At 40.2% G+C, this 24,200-nt stretch overlaps 1 pseudogene; it reads left to right on the forward strand.

Annotated features, from left to right (window-relative positions):
* The first annotated feature begins 260 nt into the window (after positions 1-260).
* On the forward strand, positions 261-22,745 carry LOC143686844 (cytoskeleton-associated protein 5 pseudogene; annotated as a pseudogene).
* Positions 22,746-24,200: the final 1,455 nt, after the last annotated feature.

The raw sequence follows: 24,200 nt of genomic DNA on the forward strand, positions 1-24,200 counted from the left end.
TCAAGAAAGGCCGCTCTGAGGAGATGAAATCTGAGCAGAGACATGAAGAATAAGAAGGAGTAGCCATGGGCAGACCTGGAGAAAGAACTATCCAGGCCAGTGAACATAAGTCAACTCAGAGGTCCTGAGTGGGAGGCTGCTTAGAATCCCCTGGAGCAAAGGACGGGGTAAGCCAGGAGGGAGCAGGCAGGGGAGAGATGAAGGACACAAAGACGCAGTGGAAGCCATGGGCCAGATCAGGAGGGGGCGTGTAGGCCAGCATGAGCCACAAGACTGTGCTCAAATGTGATGGAATCCAGGGGAGGTAAGCACAGAGAAATGACATGACCACTCTGTGGAACGGGCAAAAGAGGAGAGACCGGCGAGGAGGCCTTTATCACAGTCTAGGGAAGAGGTGATGGTGGCTTGGATTCGCCTGGTGGTAGCTGAGGAAGAGCGAAGTGATCAAACCTGGGGCAGGTTTCAGGGTGGCACTGCCAGGATCTGCTGAGAGATGGGTGTGGGGTGTCGGAGCAAGGCAGGCAGCAAGGACAACACCAAGGAGTGAGGCCTGCACACAACACATGGTGAGCAGTGGCCCTCTACCAGAGAAGGGGAAAGACTCAGGAGGCACGGGCGGGGAGAGGGAAATAAAAATCTCTGTAGACCTTTGGATTAAGATTCATTGATTCTACCTTCATAGTCAAGGGAATCATAGCTATTAGGATTCTGCCGCTTTCACACACATTTATAATATGCTGTTACCATCACTAACACTTTATATGTGCTGAGGTCTTCAGAGTTTAAAATTCACTTCAATTTAGTCTATCTCGTTTTTACTCTCAATCCAGTCTTACGAAGCAGATTTAGATCTTGCTGAAATGGAGGTGTACTAAACCTCTCTCACCCCCGCCCACCTGCCAATCAGTCCCTCCCAGAAAAGAAACTGGACCTGGTCAGAATGACTTGATAAACCACTTTTCTGAGTTTACACACCATACAGTTACTAAGGTATTAATTCAACAAAAACTATAATGATTTTAGCTAAGACTTAAATAGCATAAGGCTCTCTTCTCAGTGTGTATATATATATATACACACCCACCTTACCCCTTTTAATCTTTACAAAAACTCGATGACATAAGGATTATTATTATCACCATTTTTCAGACGAGAAAACTCAACCTTAGAGAAATTAAGAAACATCACAAAGGTACGCTATTAACCACTCTACACAAAACAGTCTCTGTCCTCAACCTAACGAAGGGGACCCAATAAATAGCTATTTTTAGAAATGACTTCTTAATTATTCTTGTATAAGTGCTAAAAGGAGAGATGTAGAGGGCTGTGTGTGCATGAACACAGATGTTCAGGGGAGGCATTCCTGAGAAAGGGAACTTTGTAGTCTGAGAGATGAGTGCAAACTCACTGAGTGAAAAATAAAGAACATATTCTAGGCTCAGGAAACTTACACAAAGGCCATGAGACCCAGAGAAGACTGGGGACACTTAGAAACAAAAGGAAGACCAGTAAGAGAGAGCAAGAGCGCAAAGAGAGGAGCTCCATGAGACCGGCAGGGGCCAGAGCAGGAAGACTCCTGCTAGCTTGTTACAGGGGACAAGTGATTTAATCTTTCTGTGACTCTGTTATAGGGGACAAGTTATTTAATCTTTCTGTGACTCTGTTTCCTCATCTGCAAAATGGAAATGATGATAACAATACCTGTCTCAGATTTGTTACGAGAGCCAAATGTAGTAATATTTGTGAAGTTCTTAGAATGGGGCTTGGCACACACTAAGTATAATAGAAATGTTTTTAAAGAACTTCAGTAAGTGAGGTTTTGGTCTTTTGCTTAAGGACAGTGGAAAGAGAGTAAGGAGGAATAACAAGATTGGACCCTACAAATGATAAGGAAATAAATTAACATGTAAATGTACTTTGTGGTGGTAGATAATATGATGAGGAAGATCATGGTGAATCATTTTAGAGGTCACAAGGATAACTATTAATAATTCTCTTTAAAGGAACTAAATTATGGCCTGATGCAATATGAGAGAGTAAATGTATTTTAACCTAGAGAGAGAAAATGTATTTCCTCAGGTATACAAATCATGTATTTGGAAACCAAAGCTGGTTTTTATGGCATCTTCCAGTTTCTCAATACATTGGTTTGGAGACTGCCTGAGGATTTCTGCCGTTTCTCAAGGGGGATGCTACCCTTCCTCTTGTATACACTTTGGTGAAAGTGCTGATGACACTGAAATGTTTAAAATGTTTGAAAAGTAGAAAGAAGGGAAAATGAGTAGTCCTGAAGGGAACCGTAACTAGTTATCCTCAAACCCTGCCTAGTCTCGTGTGCAACTGCAATGATGGGGGCTCCCTTTCGCAACAGCTTTCCCAGCCACCACCATCACACTCACTGACCCCAAAGATAATACAAGGCTACTGCAGCCAAGTGCACATTCCTATTCCTGGACAGGAAGTCACAGTGGAAAGAACTAGATTGCACAGCGCCTCACTAAAAGCAATGCAAAGGTGCAAAGGGGGTTTTATGGGGAAGCAACATGCTGGCTTGTGTCTTAGATAACTTGCAACCAAGTGGAGGCCTGGAAGTAGGGAGATGGGTTAAGAGGCTGTGCCAATAACCCATGCCTTCTAATGAGGAAGTGAACAAAATCCTGAGTCAGAAGAAGTCGAGGGGAAAACAAATTCTATCAACTCTACAGAGAAAGACTCAACAGAGCTCTGCAATTGTTTGGATGTGGGTGTGACGCTTCCAATTTAAGAGGCTGGGGGAATAGTGAAGCCATTAAAAGAGGTTCAGAACACAGAAAGACAGGCATAGGCAGATCAGTAGGTTTGGAACATGGTACACTTGAGCTCCACAAAGGCTAAGCTGTGCAGTGGTTAAGTAGGACGTAGTGTCTCCCTGAATGTTAACATCTGGGCTCCAGAGCCACTCAGATCAAGAAGAAAGTGCAGTGCAACGAAGATTTATTAAGCACCTGCTACATTCCATGCCTGAAACATTATGCTTTATCCCATTATCTCATATAATCCACCTTAACTGTTAGGTATTATTAGTGCCATGTTTATATGTGAGGAAAGCATGGCTTTCTCTTCATGGTGCTTTAGGCACCTACTGTAGGTTCTTCCATTCTCATATCTGGAAATAAGAAGATGGACTTCTTTATTCTTGGGAGTCAGAAGTTTAAGAAATATTTATACTCCAAGAGCTCAGGAAAGGAACCCTCCTGAGACTGCCCTGCCACCTGCTACCACGGAGAAGCAACAGAACATAATGGTTAAGGGCACAGATTCTGAAGCTGGACTACCGTGTTTGGATCTCTGCCCTGCCAATTACTCACTGTGTGTCTTGGGGCAGTTATTTAACCTTGCTGTGCCTTAGTTTCCCCACTAATAAACAAGGTGGTAAGATTAGTACATAACAACATGGTCATTTGAGCATTAAATGAGTTAAGACACAGGCATAAAGAACATATTCTGAAAAACATCTGGCACATGGTAAGGACTCCATACATGTAGCTATACTGTTCCTACAGTCTTATTAGAGTATTCCTCAAGACATTAATTTTGCCGCCAAATCCCTTGAGCTTATGTGATCTAATGGAAGCAGTCAGGCAACCTGAGCCATGGTAATAAATAAAAGATATGACTATAATTCATGTTGTTAATGCTTCACTCTAACCTTAACTTTTTTTTTTAACTAATTTAAGTCTATCCATTCATTCTGTAGCATCGTATTACTTACCTGTCAGAGGCAAAGCTGCAGATTAGAGGTCTCAGAGATTAAAAAAAAAAAAACAATGATTCATAAAAATCCCTTTCCCCCGAGGAGCTCGCTGTCTTAAATTAATTCAGTCAAACACAGTGATCAGTTAATCCAAACAACTGATCAACTCTGTAGATTGTTTTTTTGTCTAAGTTTATCTTTTTCTTTCCATCAAAACAAAGACAAGAGACAGAGATGGTAGTTATAATTTCAATGTCCACATTCTCAAGCTAAGTCTTTCAGGTTCCATAAGATAATGTAACCCAGAGATGTTAAGTGGCTTAACTAAAGTCATTGTACTAAATATCATCACAGATGGAAATAAAATCCATACCTCCAACTCCAAATCAGAGTGCTTTCCACCACAGCAAGCTGACTCTATTTTCTGCTTTTCACTGTCATTGTTCAGTGTGCATTTTTTTTTTTTTTTTTTTTTTTTTTTTTGTCTTACATGGGCAGGCACCAGGAAATGAACCTGGGTCCTCTGGCATGGCAGGCAAGCATTCTTGCCTGCTGAGCCACCGTGGCCCGCCCGTTCAGCATGCATTTTTGATCATGCATCCCAACAGTAAAAAAAAATTTGATCAAGGAACACAATAAATGCAAATGCGAATATTCTACACTAATACATTAGCTAGATTAATAAACATGTACAAAACCCTAAGTTCAAAAGGATGAGATTGAATATATATTGATTCTTTACATGTATCATCTTATGCATACCCTTATGTGGATGCCACCCCACCCCTAGGAGACCATGGCACTGAACGTTATCCCGTACAGCCAGGGAAGGAGTAGAGATATGGGATCACCTGGGCCATCACTGAACAGCTCTGTGACTGGATTAGTCTTCTATTGCTGCCATAGCATTTTACCACAAATTTAGCAGCTTAAAACAATGCCAATTTATTATCTCATGATTTCCATGGGTCAGGAGTCCAGGTGCAGCCTAGCTCAGTGGGTTCTTTGCTTGGAGTCTCACAGGGCTGAAATGATGATGTTGGCAGCGCTGTGTTCTTTCTGGATGTTCTAGGAAAAAATCCATTTCCAGATTGTTCAGGTTGTCAGCAGAGTTCAGTCCCATGAGGTTGTGGCACATGTAAGGCCCCTGTTTCCTGGCCATCCATAAGGCAGGGCCTGGACTCAGCTTCTGGAGGCCACCTCATACCCTGACGTGAGGCTCCCTTCTTCTCCAAAGCCAGCAGCAGCAGCAGGTTGAGTCCTTACTGCACTTCAAATCTCTGACTTCCCCTTCTGCCTCATCTCCCTGATGGTCAAATCCCTTCTCTAATACTCAATTTCTTCAACAGCAGAACAGGGAGAATAACATCCACCTCAGATGACTTGTTTGAGGATTAAATGAGGAAATAGATACGAAATCATTTTGAATATTGAAAAGCAATAGATGTGGGGAGAAGATTTGGGGAACATGTAAGGAAAAGAAGGGCCAGGGAAGCTTCTCTCTATAGTTAAGATGACCATTGTGATTCTGATAATAGGAAAATGGGTTGAATGGCAACAGAACAATTAAGGGAGATATTGTTTGTAAGAGCATTTTGTAAATGTCATAGTGGTACCTAAATGTTGGGAATTTTCATTAAAATATTATCTACCACATCAAATACAAATTAAGTTTAAGGTCTATCTTCACCCCTAAAAAGATAATCATTTAATCTGTACCTCTCAAAAGATAATCATTTAAAATATAAGTAAATGAAAACTGAGTGTAAGTTAGCATAACACTATAGAACCAGCATATATGCAAATAGCATGTGATGATAAGAAGGTATGACCTGGACAAGAGATAATGTCATGAAGCCAGTTATTTCACGTCAATCCTTATTTATAAAATGGGAATAATAAAAATAGGGTCATTGTGATAATTAAATAAGAGAATGCATACAGAATGCTCAGCACAATGTGAAGTTAAATTAGCTCATATTTTATTACTGAATTCAAAAGAGACTATAATCAATGGCTCAAAAAGCCAAAAATATGATAAATAATCTATTCCTACCTCACAGCCTTTATTAAGAAAGTAGAAATAACTCACATATCCCTCAAAAATTAACGTGAGAGATGAAATAAGAATAAGAGCCTCTTCCAGGTCACAATAAGTAATAGGTATTCTACCCATTATACATGTCACATTCCAACCAGATTCTCTCTTTCTGTAGCTTGCAGGACTCGGAACAATAATTTAGCTGAAATCAAATTTGAATTTGCAACTTCAGTGACTGGCAGTTATGGAAGATGGTTCCAGCAGGTGCACCTTCATCCTGAGAAGTTAGGGCATAGCTGTCTAGAATATTGACACCTGGTGGTCTTTAAGGCACGTGCTCACCTAAGAGTAATGGCAAAGGAGAGGATGAGTTTTAGATAGATACATTACACCCTGGGTATGGTAAACCTCACATTATCCAGCTGCAGTTTACACATTCAAGTATTATGCATACTGCTGCATCTGTGCCATGTTTCTAGCTGAATTTCAAGACTCTCTCAATTTGTATGCCCCTCGAGAGACATGCTGATGAACCAAAGAAAACAAAAGTAGAAAGATTTAAAATATCAAGTGCTGTACTACTTGATATGTTACTGTGTAAAGGATACAATTTTTAAATGAAATTCAAAAGTGATTTGACCATCATAGAGATGAGACAGACCGGGAAGTCAGAGATAAGAAGTGCAGCAAGGGTTCAAGCCATGTTTCCGGCTTTGAGAAGAAGGGGCTGCCTTTAAAAATAAAAAACATAGGGCGGGCCGCGGTGGCTCAGCGGGCAAAGTGCTTGCCTGCTATGCCGGAGGACCTCGGTTCGATTCCCGGCCCCAGCCCATGTAACAAAAACGGAGAAACAGAATACAATAAAAACAAGAAAATGTTTAAAAATGTTTCCCTTTCTTCCTTCCTTCCTTCCTTCTATCCTTCCTTCCTTCTCTCTCTCTTTCCTTTAAAAAAAAAAAATAAAAAAATAAAAAAAATAAAAAAAATAAAAAACATAAAGCAAACAAGTAAAGACTCTTTAAAAAGGAAAAAGAAAGAAAACACTGGGCAGAATGTGGGAGACACAAAGAAATGTATAAGAAACAAAGATGATGCAGTGCAAGAATAGCTCAAAGGGTAAATTCTTGCCTGTTATGCCAGAGACCTGGGTTTGATTCCCAGAGCCTGCACATGCCAAAAAAAAAAAAAACAAAGATGAGATTATTCTAGAATGGCTGTAAATTAGAAGAAAAACTATTTGGCAAACAGTTTATTTCTTCAAACAACAAAGCTTTATGAAGCACCTACTATATCCATGCTAGGATACCTCAAAGAGTTTACCAACAGGAGAAGACAGCAACCAGACAATTAGAAAGCAGAGATGGAAATTTTGTGACAGGAGTGAGTAAAAAGAGGATGTTGTGGAAGGGGTAGAGGAAAAACCCAGCTCTGTCAAGTCAGGGAAGGAAGAAGAACATTAACCCAAAAAAAGAAATGACTGTGAACAGGAAAGAGAGGTGGGCTGCGGCTCCAAAATGGGTTTCAGCCACTCCCTTGCTGCTGGGACCCTGAGGAAGCCACTCTTCTGCATTTCAGTTCTCCCAGCTATACAAGGATGTCCTCAGACTGTGTGATCAGCCTATGAATCCTATAAGCAGAAAGTTATCCTTGACTCCCCTTATTCTCCATACTTTATAGCCAGTCTGTTGGAAAATCCTACCAGCTCTACCTTCAATATAAATCCAACGTCTGAGCTCCTTTTTAACCCCCTGTATACATCGTTTCTACCCTGACCTGGACCAGCATCACCTCTTACCTGGCTCAATACAACGGCCTCCTAACAAGTCTTCTTCTGCACTCCATTCTGGAAAGCAGCCAGAGCAAGCTGCTTCATTCAGAGCACGGTGTTCCTCTACACAGAACATGGCAGTGGTTCCCCCATTTCACTCAGGCTCACAGAATCGCCAATGTCTCTCCCCCACCCCACCTCATCTTCTGTCCTACTCAGCTCCCACATTCCTCTTAGAATAGAGGAATAGAACATGCTATTCTTTAAACACCATGGCCATGGTCCAGGTCTTTTGTTCTCGCAGGCCCTCTGCTGGAAAGGCTCCTGTCCTGGTGGTCACTCTGCTGATACCTTGCCACTTTTAAAGTTTTGCTCAAAGGTCACCTTTTTGGTGAGGCTTCTTATGATGACCCTATGTAACCCCTACAACCTCCCCCTACATTCCTGCTCCCCTAGTCCTTCTCCATTTTATTTTGGACAGGGCACTTATCTGAAAATTTACTTATTTTTGTTTGTCACTTACTATCTCTCTCCTCTCCTCTAGAATGTAGGCTCCAAGAGAGCAGGTTTCTTGGGCTGCTTTACCAACCGACAACTACTATATCTGAGAATCCAAGCAGGCTAACACAGAGTGCATGTTTTTAACTTCTTCCCAACACTGCCCCTCAGCTGGCCAAACAGACCAGGGCAGCAACTCTTTAATCTGGTTTAACTGTTTGGTTTTCCACCTGTGCTTTTCTTTAAAGAAAGAATCTAAGGATTTAAAAAGCTTGAAAACCACTGAACTCAATCTAATTAAAACACTTTCCAGCTTAACATTCTAAAATCTAGTTTTAGTACCACTCCAACAAAAAAAGTAATAAAATTGCAGCCTGCTTCCCTGACATTCCCTCTTCTCTTCACACGTGGGACCCAAAAGACATCCTTGCAGGGGCACTACAGGATTCATCCCCAACTGCAGCAAAAGGACAGTGCTAATTGCTTCTTAAAGAGTAACTTAAAAAATCAATTGTAACTATGTCCACTGCTCTCTCAAAAAAAATAGAGGAAAGCAACTGATTCAGAGGGACTCAAAATCTAATTTAACTTTTAATTGCATCACTTATTGCAAAAGCTTAAAGGATGAGCTGAAAAGGTGCACAATAGATGCAGAATTCCAAAGACTGAATCTGTGACTGATAACATCATGGAGTGGCCTTGAAATTTCACTCCAAACTCTAAGGCTTGTGTTCTTGGCCCTGCACTGTTCTTATTTTTCAGCACGTGAGCACATGTTTTCTAACACACAGACATCAATAAGTCAGGCCAAGGATAATCTCTAGGACATTAATTAAATCCTGTGTACAGGCATGTACACGATATCATCAGACATAGCATACGGAGCCATAAACACTACATAGAACCAGCAACTATAAATTACGAGCGTATAATTCCCTTGAGCTTCATAAACCATAAAAATGAAGCTCAAGTGGTTTGTGTAGTCATTTGAATCCCAGAAGGAAATACAGCACCACGATTCAAAACTTGCTTATTGTTTATTTTTACATAATGGATGGATCCTACTTCTCAATTCGCGCGTGCCCTTATCCCACTGGGGCCATCCATCCTCACATTGACTCTCGCACGCAGCCACCCCCTCCCAGCCTGACTCCCCCCACAGCTGTCCCCTCCCAACAGAAAAGAACGCTCTGTGGCAAGAGCAGAAGCAGCAGCCTGAGAGAGTTGGGACTGCTTCTCAACTCATTAGCAAATTTTAATAATTCATGAGAGCAACTCTTGTGACTAATCAATGGCTTTTTTGTATACAGAATGCAGCATATTTAACTCTGCATTCCATGGATTATAACATACTCCTAGATTCTGAAGCACAATGGTTATCAAGCACTAATTTCTTTGTTAAAGTCTTATTTTAAATGATTTTTCCCCAGTTCCCTGTCCTCAAAGTCCTCAAGTCCCCACTAAAACTATTAAGTCCTTTCCTTGAATCTTGTACATCTATGTATTGATTTAACAATGAGAAATCAAATATTTAGTGGTCACTGACTATGTGCTTTGAAATGTTAGTAATCAGAAGGAGGTTTTGTTCTCTAATAATTCACAATCTAATAAATAATTAAATTAAAAAGACACACTGGGCGGTGCAACGGTGGCTCAGCAGGCAGAATTCTCACCTGCTATGCCGGAGACCTGGGTTTGATTCCCGGTACCTTCCCATGGGAAAAAATAATAATAATAAGACATACGCTGCAGTTAGGAGCATGAACATTAGAGTCAGGTCAATCAGGAATGAATTTGATCTCAGCTGTTTCTTAACCATGTGGTATGAGGGATGATATTTAATTTCTCTGAACATTAATTTTCCCATCTTCATAAACAAAGATTCTATCCACCTTTCTGAGTTGCTACAAGTTGCCACAGCATATCCTCTTACTAGCTGTGTGTCCTTGGGTAAATTACATAATTGCTTGGTGCTTCAGTTTCCTCATATGTCAAATAGGGATAATAAATGTCCTTCTCATGAGATTGTTCTAAGGATTCAATGTGTTTACTACATGTAAAACATTCACAAGTATGCCTGGTACATAGTAAGTGTTCAATAAACATTAGAGGCTGTGGTAGTTATTCATGAAGTACCTATCCTGTGGCGTCCAGTAGTGTTTAATAATATTGTAAAATGACATCAAACAATAAACAAGATATAAATGCTTTCATATAAAATTGTACAACAACAGGCTTAAAATCTTTAGAGAGTTTAGAAACAGAGGGCATCATAAAGAGGGACAGAGAAGTCTAGGAAGTCTCCTTAGAGGGTGAGAATTGTACCTTAAAAGCTAGGATTATCTGGGGGAAATGATGGCACATTCCAAGTCAGAGGAACATGTAAGTTTAGGTCCAGAAGCCAAGAGGAACAAGACGACAGAAAACTGACGCCAGTGGGAACTACAGTCAGTGGGGCCTGGCTCCAGCAGCCGCTTCTTCCCTACCCACTGAGTCTCATTTGTACCCACTCCTGCCAAGCAAACAGCTCCAAAGTCATCCTGAACTAACTCTAAATTCATGCCATCCCTAAAACCTATTATGTGGCCTTTCCTCTCTCTTCATATACTCCTTTTCCCTTGGAAATCCCTTTTATCTGATGGATTCCACTCGTCCCTCAAGACAGGTTCCAACATCATCTCCTGCAAAACCTTCCCTGACTCTGAAACTTCCTCCTACATTTTATGTCTCTCTCCACAACAAGACTGAGTGCTCATCAAAAGTGGGGCTTGGATCTTTTTCTAATTTCCGGGCCAAGGCATCATGCCTGATGCACTGTTGATATGCAATAAGTGCATGTGCAATAGATGAATCATGGAAAAGCCCAAGTAGTAGAGTTCAAACTTAGTATCAGGTGTTGGGTACACTGTAGGTTTTAATACAGGCCAGATGATAAGTTGAAATGGGGATCAAGGAAAGATAAGACAAAAACAAGTACACAGAATGGATTGGAGGAACTAAAGAGACAGAGGTTGAGGAAGCAAAGGAGGACCATGTGGGAGGCTGGGCAAGTGGTTATGGGGACCCAGATTAAGTAACAGTGATGAGAATAAAGAGAAAAAATTGGAAAGAGAGCCTCTTATACTTAGTAACTGATTGACAATGAAAAGTCAAGAGCATGTATAAATTTAAAATGGTCAAATTTTTTTTCTGTGAGTGAGTGAAATAGTTTGGTTTTACTGATTGAGACATAGGGATTTTCAAGATGAAGAAATTTAAGAGGCAAACTTCTTTTAATGAAACTAAAGGAGAAAGTATGATAAGAGCGGAGGTTAGAAGGCTTGACTGAACAGACTCACACACCATTTTCTAGGCTGCTGCCTTCTCAATCTACTACATGCAACCTTCCTTTGTTACTCTCATCTCTGAAGGACTCTGTCTTCATAAAACAAAGAGGCCATTTTCCAAAGCTACTCCCTTACAGGAATAGGGCTTTACCAAAAGTAGACAATAAATTCAATTATATACAACATTCAGCTGGAGATGAGTAGAATGACATTTCCAGTTAATGAACTCAACATTCCTCTTTGAGAGAAAGAGTAGCCTGGTGTATACATCAGAAGGATGCTTTTTAAGGTCCCAGTGTGGCTTTAAACAAGGGGAGACATGTCTCTTACCCGTATTGTCCCCACTATAATGGGCCTTTCGGCCAAGACAAACTTCGGCCTCTTGCCTGCCAAAAAGAACTGAGCAGAAAAAGTCCAAAGCTTAGAGGACTCACATATGCTGACAGAAATCATCCAAGGTGCTTTCTAGTGTCCTCTTAAGGGGTTTGTATTATTATAGTATTACATATACAACTCTGCAGCAAAAAATCACAGCTTCAGGTAATGAGAAGCACATATTCTAAATATACATTAGTAGTTAGCCCACTTACATTAGAGAATCATGATAAGGCAGAAGGAGGCTCTTATCTATGCCTCTGGGAGACAACTGCCTGGTTGTTATTCTCCCGAACACAAAGGAGAAAATTGAGTCCCCCAAAAGCAGACTCTGACACTCAAGTGTAGAGTGAGTCACACGGACTGTGCTAATTCAATGTTATTGAGCAGCCTCAGAACAACAAAAGGCCACACATGGTCAAAAGGCTATAGGAAAATAAGAAGAACTGTTTAACAATTAAAACAGCTATGTCAGTGCTGGACTTCCTTGGGGAAAAATTATTTCTCAGAAAATCAACAAATAATTTTAGATGGGTGGACTACCTACCGACTGATAATGGAGATTTTCACAAAACTCAAGTCATAAAGCTCCAGGAAATGAAATAAAAAAGCAAGGTAAATCACCATTAGTTTATTTATGTTATTCATATCATTCTAATTGTAAAATTCAATCTGAAGATGATAATCCCAGCAGGGTTACAAAGGTTCCATCTCAGTGCTCCCCACTGGTTCCAAAGGCACATGCGCTTGTACTACACACATCCTCTCTACACAACTCAGCTGGTCTCCTAAGAGAGCAACAAACAGTTCTTCCCCTCTGCTCCCTGGATTAATAGTACTGCCAGACATTAGATTCTCAGGATTTTAAACAAGACTAGGGGAGCACTCACCCACCAGTTCTCTCCCAGAAAATACCAACAAGAATCAGAGGATAGAATAAAAAGAAAAAATAAATAGAAATACAAAAATAATGAAAAGACAAAACAAAACAAAAAAGAATCAGAGGATATAACTCTGGCAAGAACTTACAGGTTTCTAAATGCTAGCACTGTGACCTGGAACTGTTTGAGATGGCTTTTTTACCAGTCCAAGGAAAAATGAGAAAAATAAGGGCAATGTAATAAGTTTTCCAAAAGATAAATTTGTTGAATTTAAATAACCATTTTATTCTGATACTATATCTTGCATATATTTAAATATTTTCTTTATAAAATAAAGGTAATATATTATACTAGATTTTTTAATGTCCTTACTAAATAAAATTTGTCAATTCCCAAACACTGTTTTTGAAATACTATCTGATGAGATTTAAAAGACTGGGAACCACTCTCTTGGCCGAGCTCTCTCATTTTGTTTCTTTATTTTGGCTTTAATTTTTTTTGGACCGCAGGTGCGGGGCTGAGCTAATAACATTCCTCAGTTCATGGTACACTATTATCATCAGTCCATGCAATGCTTCCTCTCCTATATTATTTTCCCCTTTAATTCCTTATCAAAATTTCCATTCCACTCCCCCTGAATAAGGATCCATTTCATAGTGATGAGAGGGAAAAGCAAGCAACAGTCTAAGTACATTGAGAGCATATTTATACATAGTACGTTAAAAGCATATTTACACACAAGCAGCATAATGCATTTTATACATATCCATACAAACCCAAGGGCATATTATCAGTTAATTCATTTTCCTAATGAAGTAATTAAGGATAAGAGAAGTGAAATCATTTGCCCATGGCCACAAGAAGTCTGGGGTCAGAGCTGAGATAAAACTCAAGCCATCTCCTAAGATTTTATTTAAAATATAGGGAACAAGTAGTCCAACAGAAGGGGCTGGAGGAGACAATCACAAGGGAAAAAATTGAACTGCTTTATGATTTCATCCAGTTGAATTGCACTTATAAAATTTAATAGTTACGAAAATAACATATATAAGCAATCAGTTCACAGAAAAGGAAATACAGATGGATTGAAAATATGTGCAAATTCATAATTACAGAAATGTAACTCATACAAATTTAGGTGCCATTTTGTGAAAGATCAAAATGTTTGATAACACTGTTGTGGAGTAGACAGTGAGGCATTCATATATTGCTGTCAGAGGTATAAACTGGTAAAAACTCTGGCAGAATACAATTTGGTCACATTTATCAAAAATATTTTTAAAGCCATATCTTTTGACCCAGAAATTGCCCATCTTCAAATTTGTCCCAAAGGTATACTTACACATACACACACAAGCATTATTTTAAGTAGCAAAGGATTAGAAATAACCTAAATGACCATTAAGAGGAAACCGGTCAAATAAGTTATGGTAATTCCATAATATACGCTCCTTTGTTGGCGTTGAGTCGGTGGTTTCTCCAAATATATCAATATAAAATAACCTCCATGATCTATTACTATTTAAAAGCCTGGTGTAAGTTACAATATCACCATTTTGTAATTATTAATGAATGTAATGGGTTTTGACAGCTGATATCATTAGAAAAAGAAAGACAAGACATTGTATGTCTACTGATCTAAAAATACAACACATGAAGTAATTTGCAAAAGAAAAAAAAAAAAACCTGAATCTGAGCAAGTCTCTAAATTCAACTATCAAAGGGCAGAAGAGCAGGTTAAACTTCACCACAGTGACCCAAACAAGCAAAACCCAGTCTGTAGGAAACTCCTTTAGACAAGTAATCCAGTTTCTGCAACAAATAAATTACAAGGAAAAAAAGCAGAAAAGAAACGGAGGGGGGTTGACCAAAAAGACTTTAAAAGGCTATCAATCAATTGCAATGTACAGCTCTTATTTGGATCCTAACTCAAAAAATTTATTAAAAAATTATGAATTTAGGAGTCAATTAAAAATGTGAACATTTTCTGTACAGTTATATTAAAGAATCACTAAGAACTTTTGAGGTGGGTGTGGTTACATTAAAAGGTGAAGAGTCATTATTGTTTCAAGATATGTACTAAAATATTTAAGGATAATATTAAGGATGAGATTTGCTTTAAAATAAATAAAGGAAAGTGGAAAGTGGGTGGTGGTAAAACAAAACGAAATTGTCCATTAATTGAGAATTCTTGACTCTTAGGATGGGTACTTGTGGGTTTCTTATCATGCTGGGCTCTCTGAGACATAGATGCTGAGACGGAATTAGGAGTACAAAATGTTTATAGGGGAGTAATACCTAAGAAAACAAAGGGGAAAGAAGCAGGACTGGATATGGGGAACTGTCCAACTGCAATTCAGGCCCTTCAAAGTCTCTGCCAGACCAACTGATGAGTTCTGAAAAAAGGTTGCCAATTAGAGTTATCCTACACTGAGCTGAAAAGCGTAAACCCTTGTACCATAAACCCTTGTACCACCTTCTGGGTCAGTCATTGGCTGGGGACTCAAAGAGTGTGACATCAACTCAAACACTGAGATGAATCTTCATAGCAGAAGCTGTCAGCTAATAACATCCTCACAGGTGGGTGGCGAGACCTTTCTTGAAGGAGGATCTGAGGGGCACAGCTCTTTGTCTGCCATAATTATGATTTTTTTTTTGGCTTTTGTAAACATTTAAAATGTCCAATAAAAAAATTTAATAAGCAAGATAAAGAAGAACATGCATAGTAAGCTACTTCTTTTTAAAGGAGATTATTCCTCAAAGGACATGTAAGAAAGGAAAAAAAAAGTTGCTTTGGGGAGAGGAACTGGAGACTGAGAAACACATATAGAAGGGAAGTAAATTTTTTTGAATACCCTTTTATGCCTTGCTCAGTTTTGAAGATATTCACAAATTAATTTAAAATAATTCATATTTACATTAAGCATTTGTTAAATAAATTATTCCTTTGCTATGTGAAGAAGCTGAAGTTAGTGACTTGGGTTAAGCGACATCTCTAAGGTCACACGGGTGTGTAAGTGGCAGAGTTAGGACTCTGACTCTGGTCTATGTGATTCCAAAACCTGTGCTAACCTTAGCCACTGTGCAGTCTGCCACCATCCTCTCTGTCCCTGTTCAAGGGAAGCCATGGCTGTGCTCACTCTGGCAGGTGGTTTTTATAATTATGCTATTTCAACAAATTAACTTACATTTTCAACTAATGGGGAATTAAGACTCCAAACCAGTTGTGTGCTACCTCATGCATTTGCTGAAAGACAAAATGGAGTTGAGTTGCAGTTTACAGTATTTTAGTCAGGAGGCCAAGATTGCTGCAGCAAAGAAGCCCATCCCTTAACAAACATGAAAGCAGCTCTGAGGCTGGGGCGTTTGTGGGTAGTTTTATAAACAGAAGAAAAAGGAAACTGTCTTGTCTAGGTTCTGTTTGGAGCAGAGACCTGATAGTCTTATAAGGATGTGTTAAGTATAAGTGGGGTTTAATTTTTAATTGGACCAGATATACTAAACTAGAGGCTTACTTGGCTTTTCAGGGTTGAGCATCTCAGTAGGGACTTTTCAAAGAGGATGGCTGTCATAAAGTTCTATGCTAGTTCAGGGAATTTTATTTTTGCATTGGTTCTGAGAAAAAACAGGAGCTATTTTTTATTCTAGTAATCAAATTGTAAACATGAACCAGGTGACCCTGTTACATACCCTCATCCACAAGAAATAAAGCCTGCACATGGGCTCGCTGCCCTTGTAGGCTCTGGCAAAGACAAGGAGTCTTCACTAGAGACTTGTTTATTTTATAGTGAACAACAGAAGAAGGGTCACAGTCTTGGCTTAGAAATTCCAAATTTAAAATGATATCCCTCCAAACACCAGTAACTAATTCCATTGCCTAACAGAGACCAGCAATATCTCATTTTAAGTCTATAAAGTCAGGGCCAACATTGGACAGTTACATTGTCTCAAGAACCTTAGAACTCCTATGTGGAGAAATGTCCCCAGAATTACATTTTCCTATCACCAACCTGAGACTGGCACTGTACTGTTTATTTTAGTAGAAGTGGCATTATTTGTATAACAAGGATGGATTTCAATGCTGTATACATAAGACCTCCTTGCTTTTAACCATTTGCATCTAACACTAATTATAGCCATTCTGCTTCTTCCTGTGAAGCACTCACTGATCTCAGTGGGACCACACATTTATTTAAAAGATTATTTGTAAGATTGCACCTTCTCCGATTTTCTTTGACTCATTCTAACGAAGCATGCTTAACCTTATACATGGCTTCTATGGTAACCTTCAGATGTAGCACACTATGTCTTAAAAGACAAAACAGCATTAAAATGAACATTTCGCAATTTTCTCACAGGACTTGATTAGTTTGTCATAACTAACCACTACTCTAAATCAGTCTCTAAGCCAGTCATAAAAGAACATTTTTATGTCCGTCTGCTTTGACTATTTATCAGAAGGAAAGGAAGGAGGGAGAGAGAGAGGGAGGGGAAAACCTGTTCAAATAAAGTTATTTTCCATAGCAAAACTGTGTCCCAAAAGAGAAAAGCCAGACCCAAAGAATAGAATAGAAAAAAAAATACCCTGTTCACTTAAAAGTTATCCTATGGACTTATCCTTTGTGTTCCTCATCTCTACTCCTGCCTAGAGGATCACAATGGAGATGTGCGAAAGAAGACCCAAGATGCTTTGCCATTCTTCATGATGCATTTGGGATATGAGAAAATGGCCAAGGCTACTGGGAAACTAAAGCCGACTTCTAAAGATCAGGTATTGGCCATGCTAGAGAAAGCCAAAGCTAACATGCCGGCCAAACCTGCTGCACCTGTGAAAGCAACTTCCAAACCACTAGGAGGATCAGCTCCAGCCAGAGTCCAGCCTGCATCAGTACCTGTTGAAGATTCTGTTTCCAGCACTGTAGAACCCAAGCCTGATGGCAAAAAGGCCAAAGCTCTAGGAGTTTCCTCTAAAGCAAAGAGTGCACAAGGAAAGAAAATGCCAAGTAAAACTAGTTTAAAGGAGGATGAAGACAAATCTGGTCCTATTTTTATTGTTGTTCCAAATGGAAAGGAGCAAAGGATGACATGAAAAAGGATTGAAGGTGCTGAAATGGAATTTTACTAATCCCAGGGATGAGTACATTGAACAGTTGAAGACTCAGATGTCTAGCTGTGTGGCTAAATGGTTACAAGATGAGATGTTCCACTCAGATTTTCAGCATCATAAGAAAGCCCTAGACTTCCGGAGAAGATGGCGGCTTAGTAAGACGCGCGGGTCTTAGTTCCTCCTCCAGAAAAGCAACTAAAGAAACAAAAACAATACGAAACAGCTCCTGGAGTCACGACAGAGACCAAAAAGACAGCGTACCCCATTCTGGAACAGCTGAACGGGCAGGGAGAATCTGCTGCGGTGAGCTACCCGAGGGGCGCGCGTTTTCCCGGCCGGGGCGGCTGGCGACTGGGGTCCCCTCCACGCACGTGGCTCCCCGGTCTGACTGGGAACGTTGGATAGCGGGGGCCCTCCCGTCACGCTTGGCATTTCGGGCCAGCTGGGCAATTAGGACCGGCACTCTCCCAAGCCGCGGCGGCCAGCGACCCCCACCTCCACGCGCGGTTTCCCAGGCCGACTGCCGGGCAGACAGACGAGCGCCACCTACTGGGCAGGAAAAGAAAAACAGAGCCCAGAGATTTCACAGAAAAAGCTTTCAACCAGCTGGGTCCCACACCCAGGGAAATCTGATCAAATGCCCAGACACCAGCAGAAAATAATGGATGACGCTCGGAAAATTGAAGATATGGCCCAGTCAAAGGAACAAACCAATAGTTCAAATGAGATACAGGAACTGAGACAACTAATGCTGAATATACGAACAGAAATGGAAAACCTCTTCAAAAACCAAATCAATAAATTGAGGGAGGACATGAAGAAGACATGGGCTGAACAAAAAGAAGAAATAGAAAATCTGAAAAAACAAATCACAGAACTTATGGGAGTGAAGGACAAAGAAGAAAAAAATGGAAAAAACAATGGATACCTACAATGGTAGATCTAAAGAGACAGAAGCTACAATTAGTGAACTGGAGGATGGAACATCTGAATTCCAAAAAGAAACAGAAACTATAGGGAAAAGAATGGAAAAACTTGAGCAGGGGATCAGGGAACTGAATGACAATATGAAGCGCACAAATATACATGTTGTGGTGTCCCAGAAGGAGAAGAGAAGGGAAAAGGAGGAGAAAAACTAATGGAAGAAATTATCACTGAAAATTTCCCAACTCTTATGAAAGACCTAAAATTACAGATCCAAGAAGTGCAGCGCACCCCAAAGAGAATAGACCCAAATAGGCGTTCTCCAAGACACTTACTAGTTAGAATGTCAGAGGTCAAAGAGAAAGAGAGGATCTTGAAAGCATCAAGAGAAAAACAATCTGTCACATACAAGGGAAACCCAATAAGACTATGTGTAGATTTCTCAGCAGAAACCATGGAAGCTAGAAGACAGTGGGATGATATATTTAAATTACTAAAAGAGAAAAACTGCCAACCAAGACTCCTATATCCAGCAAAATTGTCCTTCAAAATGAAGGAGAAATTAAAACATTTATAGACAAAAAGTCACTGAGAGAATTTGTGACCAAGAGACCAGCTCTGCAAGAAATACTAAAGGGAGCACTAGAGTCAGATATGAAAAGACAGAAGAGAGAGGTATGGAGTAAAGTGTAGAAAGAAGGAAAATCAGATATGATATATATATAATACAAAAGCCAAAATGGTAGAGGAAAATATTATCCAAACAGTAATAATACTAAAAGTTAATGGACTGAGTTTCCCAATCAAAAGACATAGAATGGCAGAATGGATTACAACCCAGCAACACCACTGCTAGGTATCTACTCAAGGGACTTAAGGGCAAAGACAGACGGACATTTGCACACCAGTGTTTATAGCAGCATTATCTACAATTGCAAAGAGATGGAAACAGCCAAAATGTTCATCAACAGACGAGTGGCTAAACAAACTGTGGCGTATACCTACGATGGAATATTATGCAGCTTTAAGACAGACTAAACTTATGAAGCATGTAATAACGTGGATGGACCTAGAGAACATTATGCTGAGTGAGTCTAGCCCAAAACTAAAGGACAAATACTGTAAGGTCCCACTGATGTGAACCGACATTTGAGAATCAGCTTGGAATATATCATTGGTAACAGAGACCAGCAGGAGTTAGAAACAGGGTAAGATAATGGGTAATTGGAGCTGAAGGGATACAGACTGTGCAACAGGACTAGATACAAAAACTCAAAAATGGACAGCACAATAATACCTAAGTGTAATGTAACTATGTTGGAACACTGAATTAAGCTGCACCTGAAATATGGTTTTTTGTTTGTTTGTGTGTTTGTATCTTTTGTTTTTGTTTTTTTTCTTTTTCCTTTTTATATATATATGTATTATTAGTATTATTATTTTAATTCTCTTCTCTATATTAACATTCTATATTTTTTTCTGTTTTGCTAGTTCTTTTCCTAAATCGATGCAAATGTACTAAGAAATGATGATCATACATCTATGTGATGATACTAAGAATTACTGAGTGCATTTGTAGAATGGAATGATTTCTAAATGTGTTAATTTCTTTTCTTTTTTTGATTAATAAAAAAATTAAAAAAAAAAAAAAAAGAAAGCCCTAGCTGTCATGGTTGATCACTTAGAGAGTGAAAAAGAGGGCGTCATTGGTTGCCTGGATCTTATCCTAAAGTGGCTTACCTTGCAGTTTTTTGACACCAATACAAGCGTCTTAATGAAGGCTCTAGAATATTTAAAATTACTTTTCACCCTGCTAAGTGAGGAGGAGTATCATCTTACTGAGAATGAAGCATCTTCCTTCATCCCCTATCTCATCCTCAAGGTTGGAGAACCAAAGGATGTTATTCGTAAAGATGTCCATGCCATCCTGAACCGGATGTGCCTTGTCTACCCAGCCAGCAAGATGTTCCCTTTCATTATGGAAGGAACCAAATCCAAAAACTCTAAGCAGACAGCAGAGTGCCTGGAAGAGCTGGGGTGTCTGGTGGAGTTCTATGGCATGAATGTTTGCCAACCAACCCCAGGAAAAGCCTTAAAGGAGATAGCTATTCACATAGGAGACCGTGACAACGCTGTATGCAATGCTGCACTCAACACTATTGTAACAGTGTACAACGTCCATGGGGATCAGGTGTTCAAACTGATTGGAAATCTTTCTGAAAAGGATATGAGTATGCTTGAAGAGAGGATTAAGCGGTCAGCAAAGAGGCCTTCTATTGCACCAATAAAGCAGGTAGAAGAGAAACCTCAGCGCACACAGAGTATAAGCTCTAGTGCCAACATGCTTCGCAAGGGACCATCTGAAGACATGTCCTCCAAACTCAACCACACGCGAAGCATGAGTGGGCATCCTGAAGCAGCCCAGATGGTTCGCCGAGAATTCCAGCTAGATCTAGATGAGATTGAGAATGACAATGGAACAGTCCGCTGTGAAATGCCAGAACTTGTCCAGCACAAACCGGATGATATTTTTGAACCAGTCCTTATTCCTGAACCGAAGATCCGGACTGTTTCTCCACACTTCGATGATATGCACAGCAATACAGCATCCACCATCAATTTCATTATCTCCCAAGTAGCCAGTGGTGATATCAACACAAGCATCCAAGCTCTAACACAGATTGATGAGGTCCTGAGACAGGAAGATAAAACTGAAGCTATGTCTGGCCATATTGACCAGTTTCTGATAGCCACGTTCATGCAACTAAGACTCATCTACAACACTCACATGGCAGATGAGAAATTGGAGAAGGATGAGATCATCAAGTTGTATAGCTGTATCACTGGCAACATGATTTCGCTCTTCCAGATAGAGAGCCTAGCCCGGGAGGCCTCCACCGGGGTGCTGAAGGACCTCATGCACGGCCTCATCATGCTGATGCTCGACTCTCGAATTGAAGACCTAGAGGAGGGGCAGCAGGTGATCCACTCTGTAAACCTCTGGTGGTGAAGGTTCTGGAGAAGTCAGACCAAACCAACATTCTGAGTGCTCTACTTGTTTTGCTCCAAGACAGCCTGCTAGCAACAGCCAGTTCCCCCAAATTCTCAGAGCTTGTTATGAAGTGTCTCTGGAGAATGGTTCGACTGTTGCCCGATACCATCAATAGCATTAACCTAGACAGAATTCTTCTGGATATACATATTTTCATGAAGGTCTTCCCCAAAGAGAAACTGAAGCAATGCAAAAGTGAATTTCCCATAGGAACCCTAAAGACCCTGCTGCATAGCTTGTGCAAATTAAAAGGGCCCAAGATCCTCAACCACCTGACCATGACTGACAACAAGAACGAGTCTGAGCTGGAGGCCCACCTGTGCCGGATGATGAAGCACAGTATGGACCAGACTGGGAGCAAATCTGATAAGGAAACAGAAAAGGGAGCATCTCGAATAGATGAAAAATCATCCAAGGCCAAAGTGAATGACTTCTTAGCTGAGATTTTTAAGAAGATTGGCTCTAAAGAAAACACTAAAGAGGGTCTAGCTGAGTTGTATGAATATAAGAAGAAATATTCAGATGCTGACATTGAGCCATTTCTGAAAAATTCCTCACAATTCTTCCAGAGCTATGTTGAGAGAGGCCTTCGAGTAATTGAGATGGAGAGGGAAGGCAAAGGCCGTATTCCCACTTCAACAGGCATCTCCTCTCAGATGGAAGTCACATGTGTTCCCACTCCCACAAGCACAGTACCCTCCCTAGGTAACACAAATGGAGAAGAGGTGGGGCCATCTGTCTACCCAGAAAGGCTAAAAATCCCCCGACAGCGATGCGGGCTGGACAATACAAAGCAAGATGACCGGCCTCCATTGACCTCTTTGCTCTCCAAACCAGCAGTTCCTACTGTTGCCTCTTCCACAGACATGCTACACAGCAAACTCTTTCAGCTCCGCGAGTCTCGGGAGCAGCACCAGCATTCAGACCCGGATTCTAAACAGACTCATTCTTCAGGAACCATGACCACCTCCTCTTCTTCCACAGCTAACATTGATGACTTGAAGAAAAGACTGGAGAGAATAAAGAGCAGTTGCAAATGAAAAAAAAAAAAAAAGTTATCCTATGGATAAACACAATCAAAATTAAACAACCACTTCTTTCCAACTCACTACAGCTGGCTATTGTACAGACAAAATCCAAAGCAAGGGGAGTCACCCTTCATACAGAGATCTACTAACTGTGTGATCCTGGATAAGTTATTTGTGACTCTGAAAATAACTTAATGTCTCCAACCCTCAGTTTCCTCATCTGTTAAAGAGGAATTATCATTATTCCTAGCGTAAAGGGTTGTTGTGAAAATCATATGACATAATGTTGTAAGTAATTTGGCCCAGTGCTGACACACAGTATGGTTTATAAATGTTAGCCATCATCATCATTTTTTTTTACTGTCATCATCATATTGTCACCATCAGCATTATACTACCACTGAAACCTGGTCTACCACAGGGAGTGGTGTGTTAGAATAAAATACTCCAGGGAAATTCTTCTCAGTTTCCTGGTCTTCTGCTGTCCTCTCTGGAGGCAAGTAAATTCTTTCAAGTATATGGCTTGGTCCCAGTCTCCAGAAAACTGCCAAATCCTTTAGAGAATGTCTACAGACATTACACAGTGATTTAAACAGGGCTACCTAAGAACATCATTAAGAAAGCTACTGATTTTAGAAAGCCAACTGGTCGCCTTGTTTATCAATAAATGAATCTGTTAAATATGGTTCATGTACAACTCACTGTACTAGACTCAATAGTCTGTACAAAAAGATACAAGTTTTTTATACATGAGCCACAGTGGTTCAGCAGGCAGAGTTCTCATCTGCCATGCCAGAGACCCAGGTTTGATTCCCGGTGCCCGCCCATGCAAAAAAAAGAAGAAGAATATAAGATATACACTTAACTAGTAGGATAGCAGTATATTAAAAATATGTGCCACACTGTGGCCTTGATTTGAAATAGAGGGCTTTCCAAAGCAGGTAGAAATTAAGCATAACCTTAAAGGAGGCAGAAAAAGGTACTGTCATACACTGAGGGTTATGACATCCCAAGAGCTTCACAATTGTTATCTCATCTAGTCCTTACAGCAACACTGTGAGGTTGATACGATTAACCACCTTTTGCACAGGAAGAAACTGAAAAGCACAGATGTAAAGTAGCCTACCTACAGAGACAAAACTAATGAGGATGGGAGTTGGGATTTAAGGCTAGGGTTCTTACCCCAGTCAACACCAGCTTACTTTAGGCATCACCCTGGGTAAATTACATAACTGTCTAATTATAGTTTCTGCATGGGTTCTATTTTCTCCCTAAAACATGTTCTCATATTTTGAAAAGTTAGACTAGCATTGACCAGAACTACGAAAAGTATCAAAAGGATAAATGGTGTAAATGTTATAGGAGACCATGGATTGAACTCCTTACATAAAAAACACTAGGTAATTGGGAGGACGGTTAGTTATGACTGATGACCCCTGACATACTCTCCCTGGGGTCAGGCCACCC

The sequence above is a fragment of the Tamandua tetradactyla genome, chromosome 6 (assembly GCF_023851605.1).
Source record: "Tamandua tetradactyla isolate mTamTet1 chromosome 6, mTamTet1.pri, whole genome shotgun sequence".
In the NCBI taxonomy this organism is placed as follows: domain Eukaryota; kingdom Metazoa; phylum Chordata; class Mammalia; order Pilosa; family Myrmecophagidae; genus Tamandua; species Tamandua tetradactyla.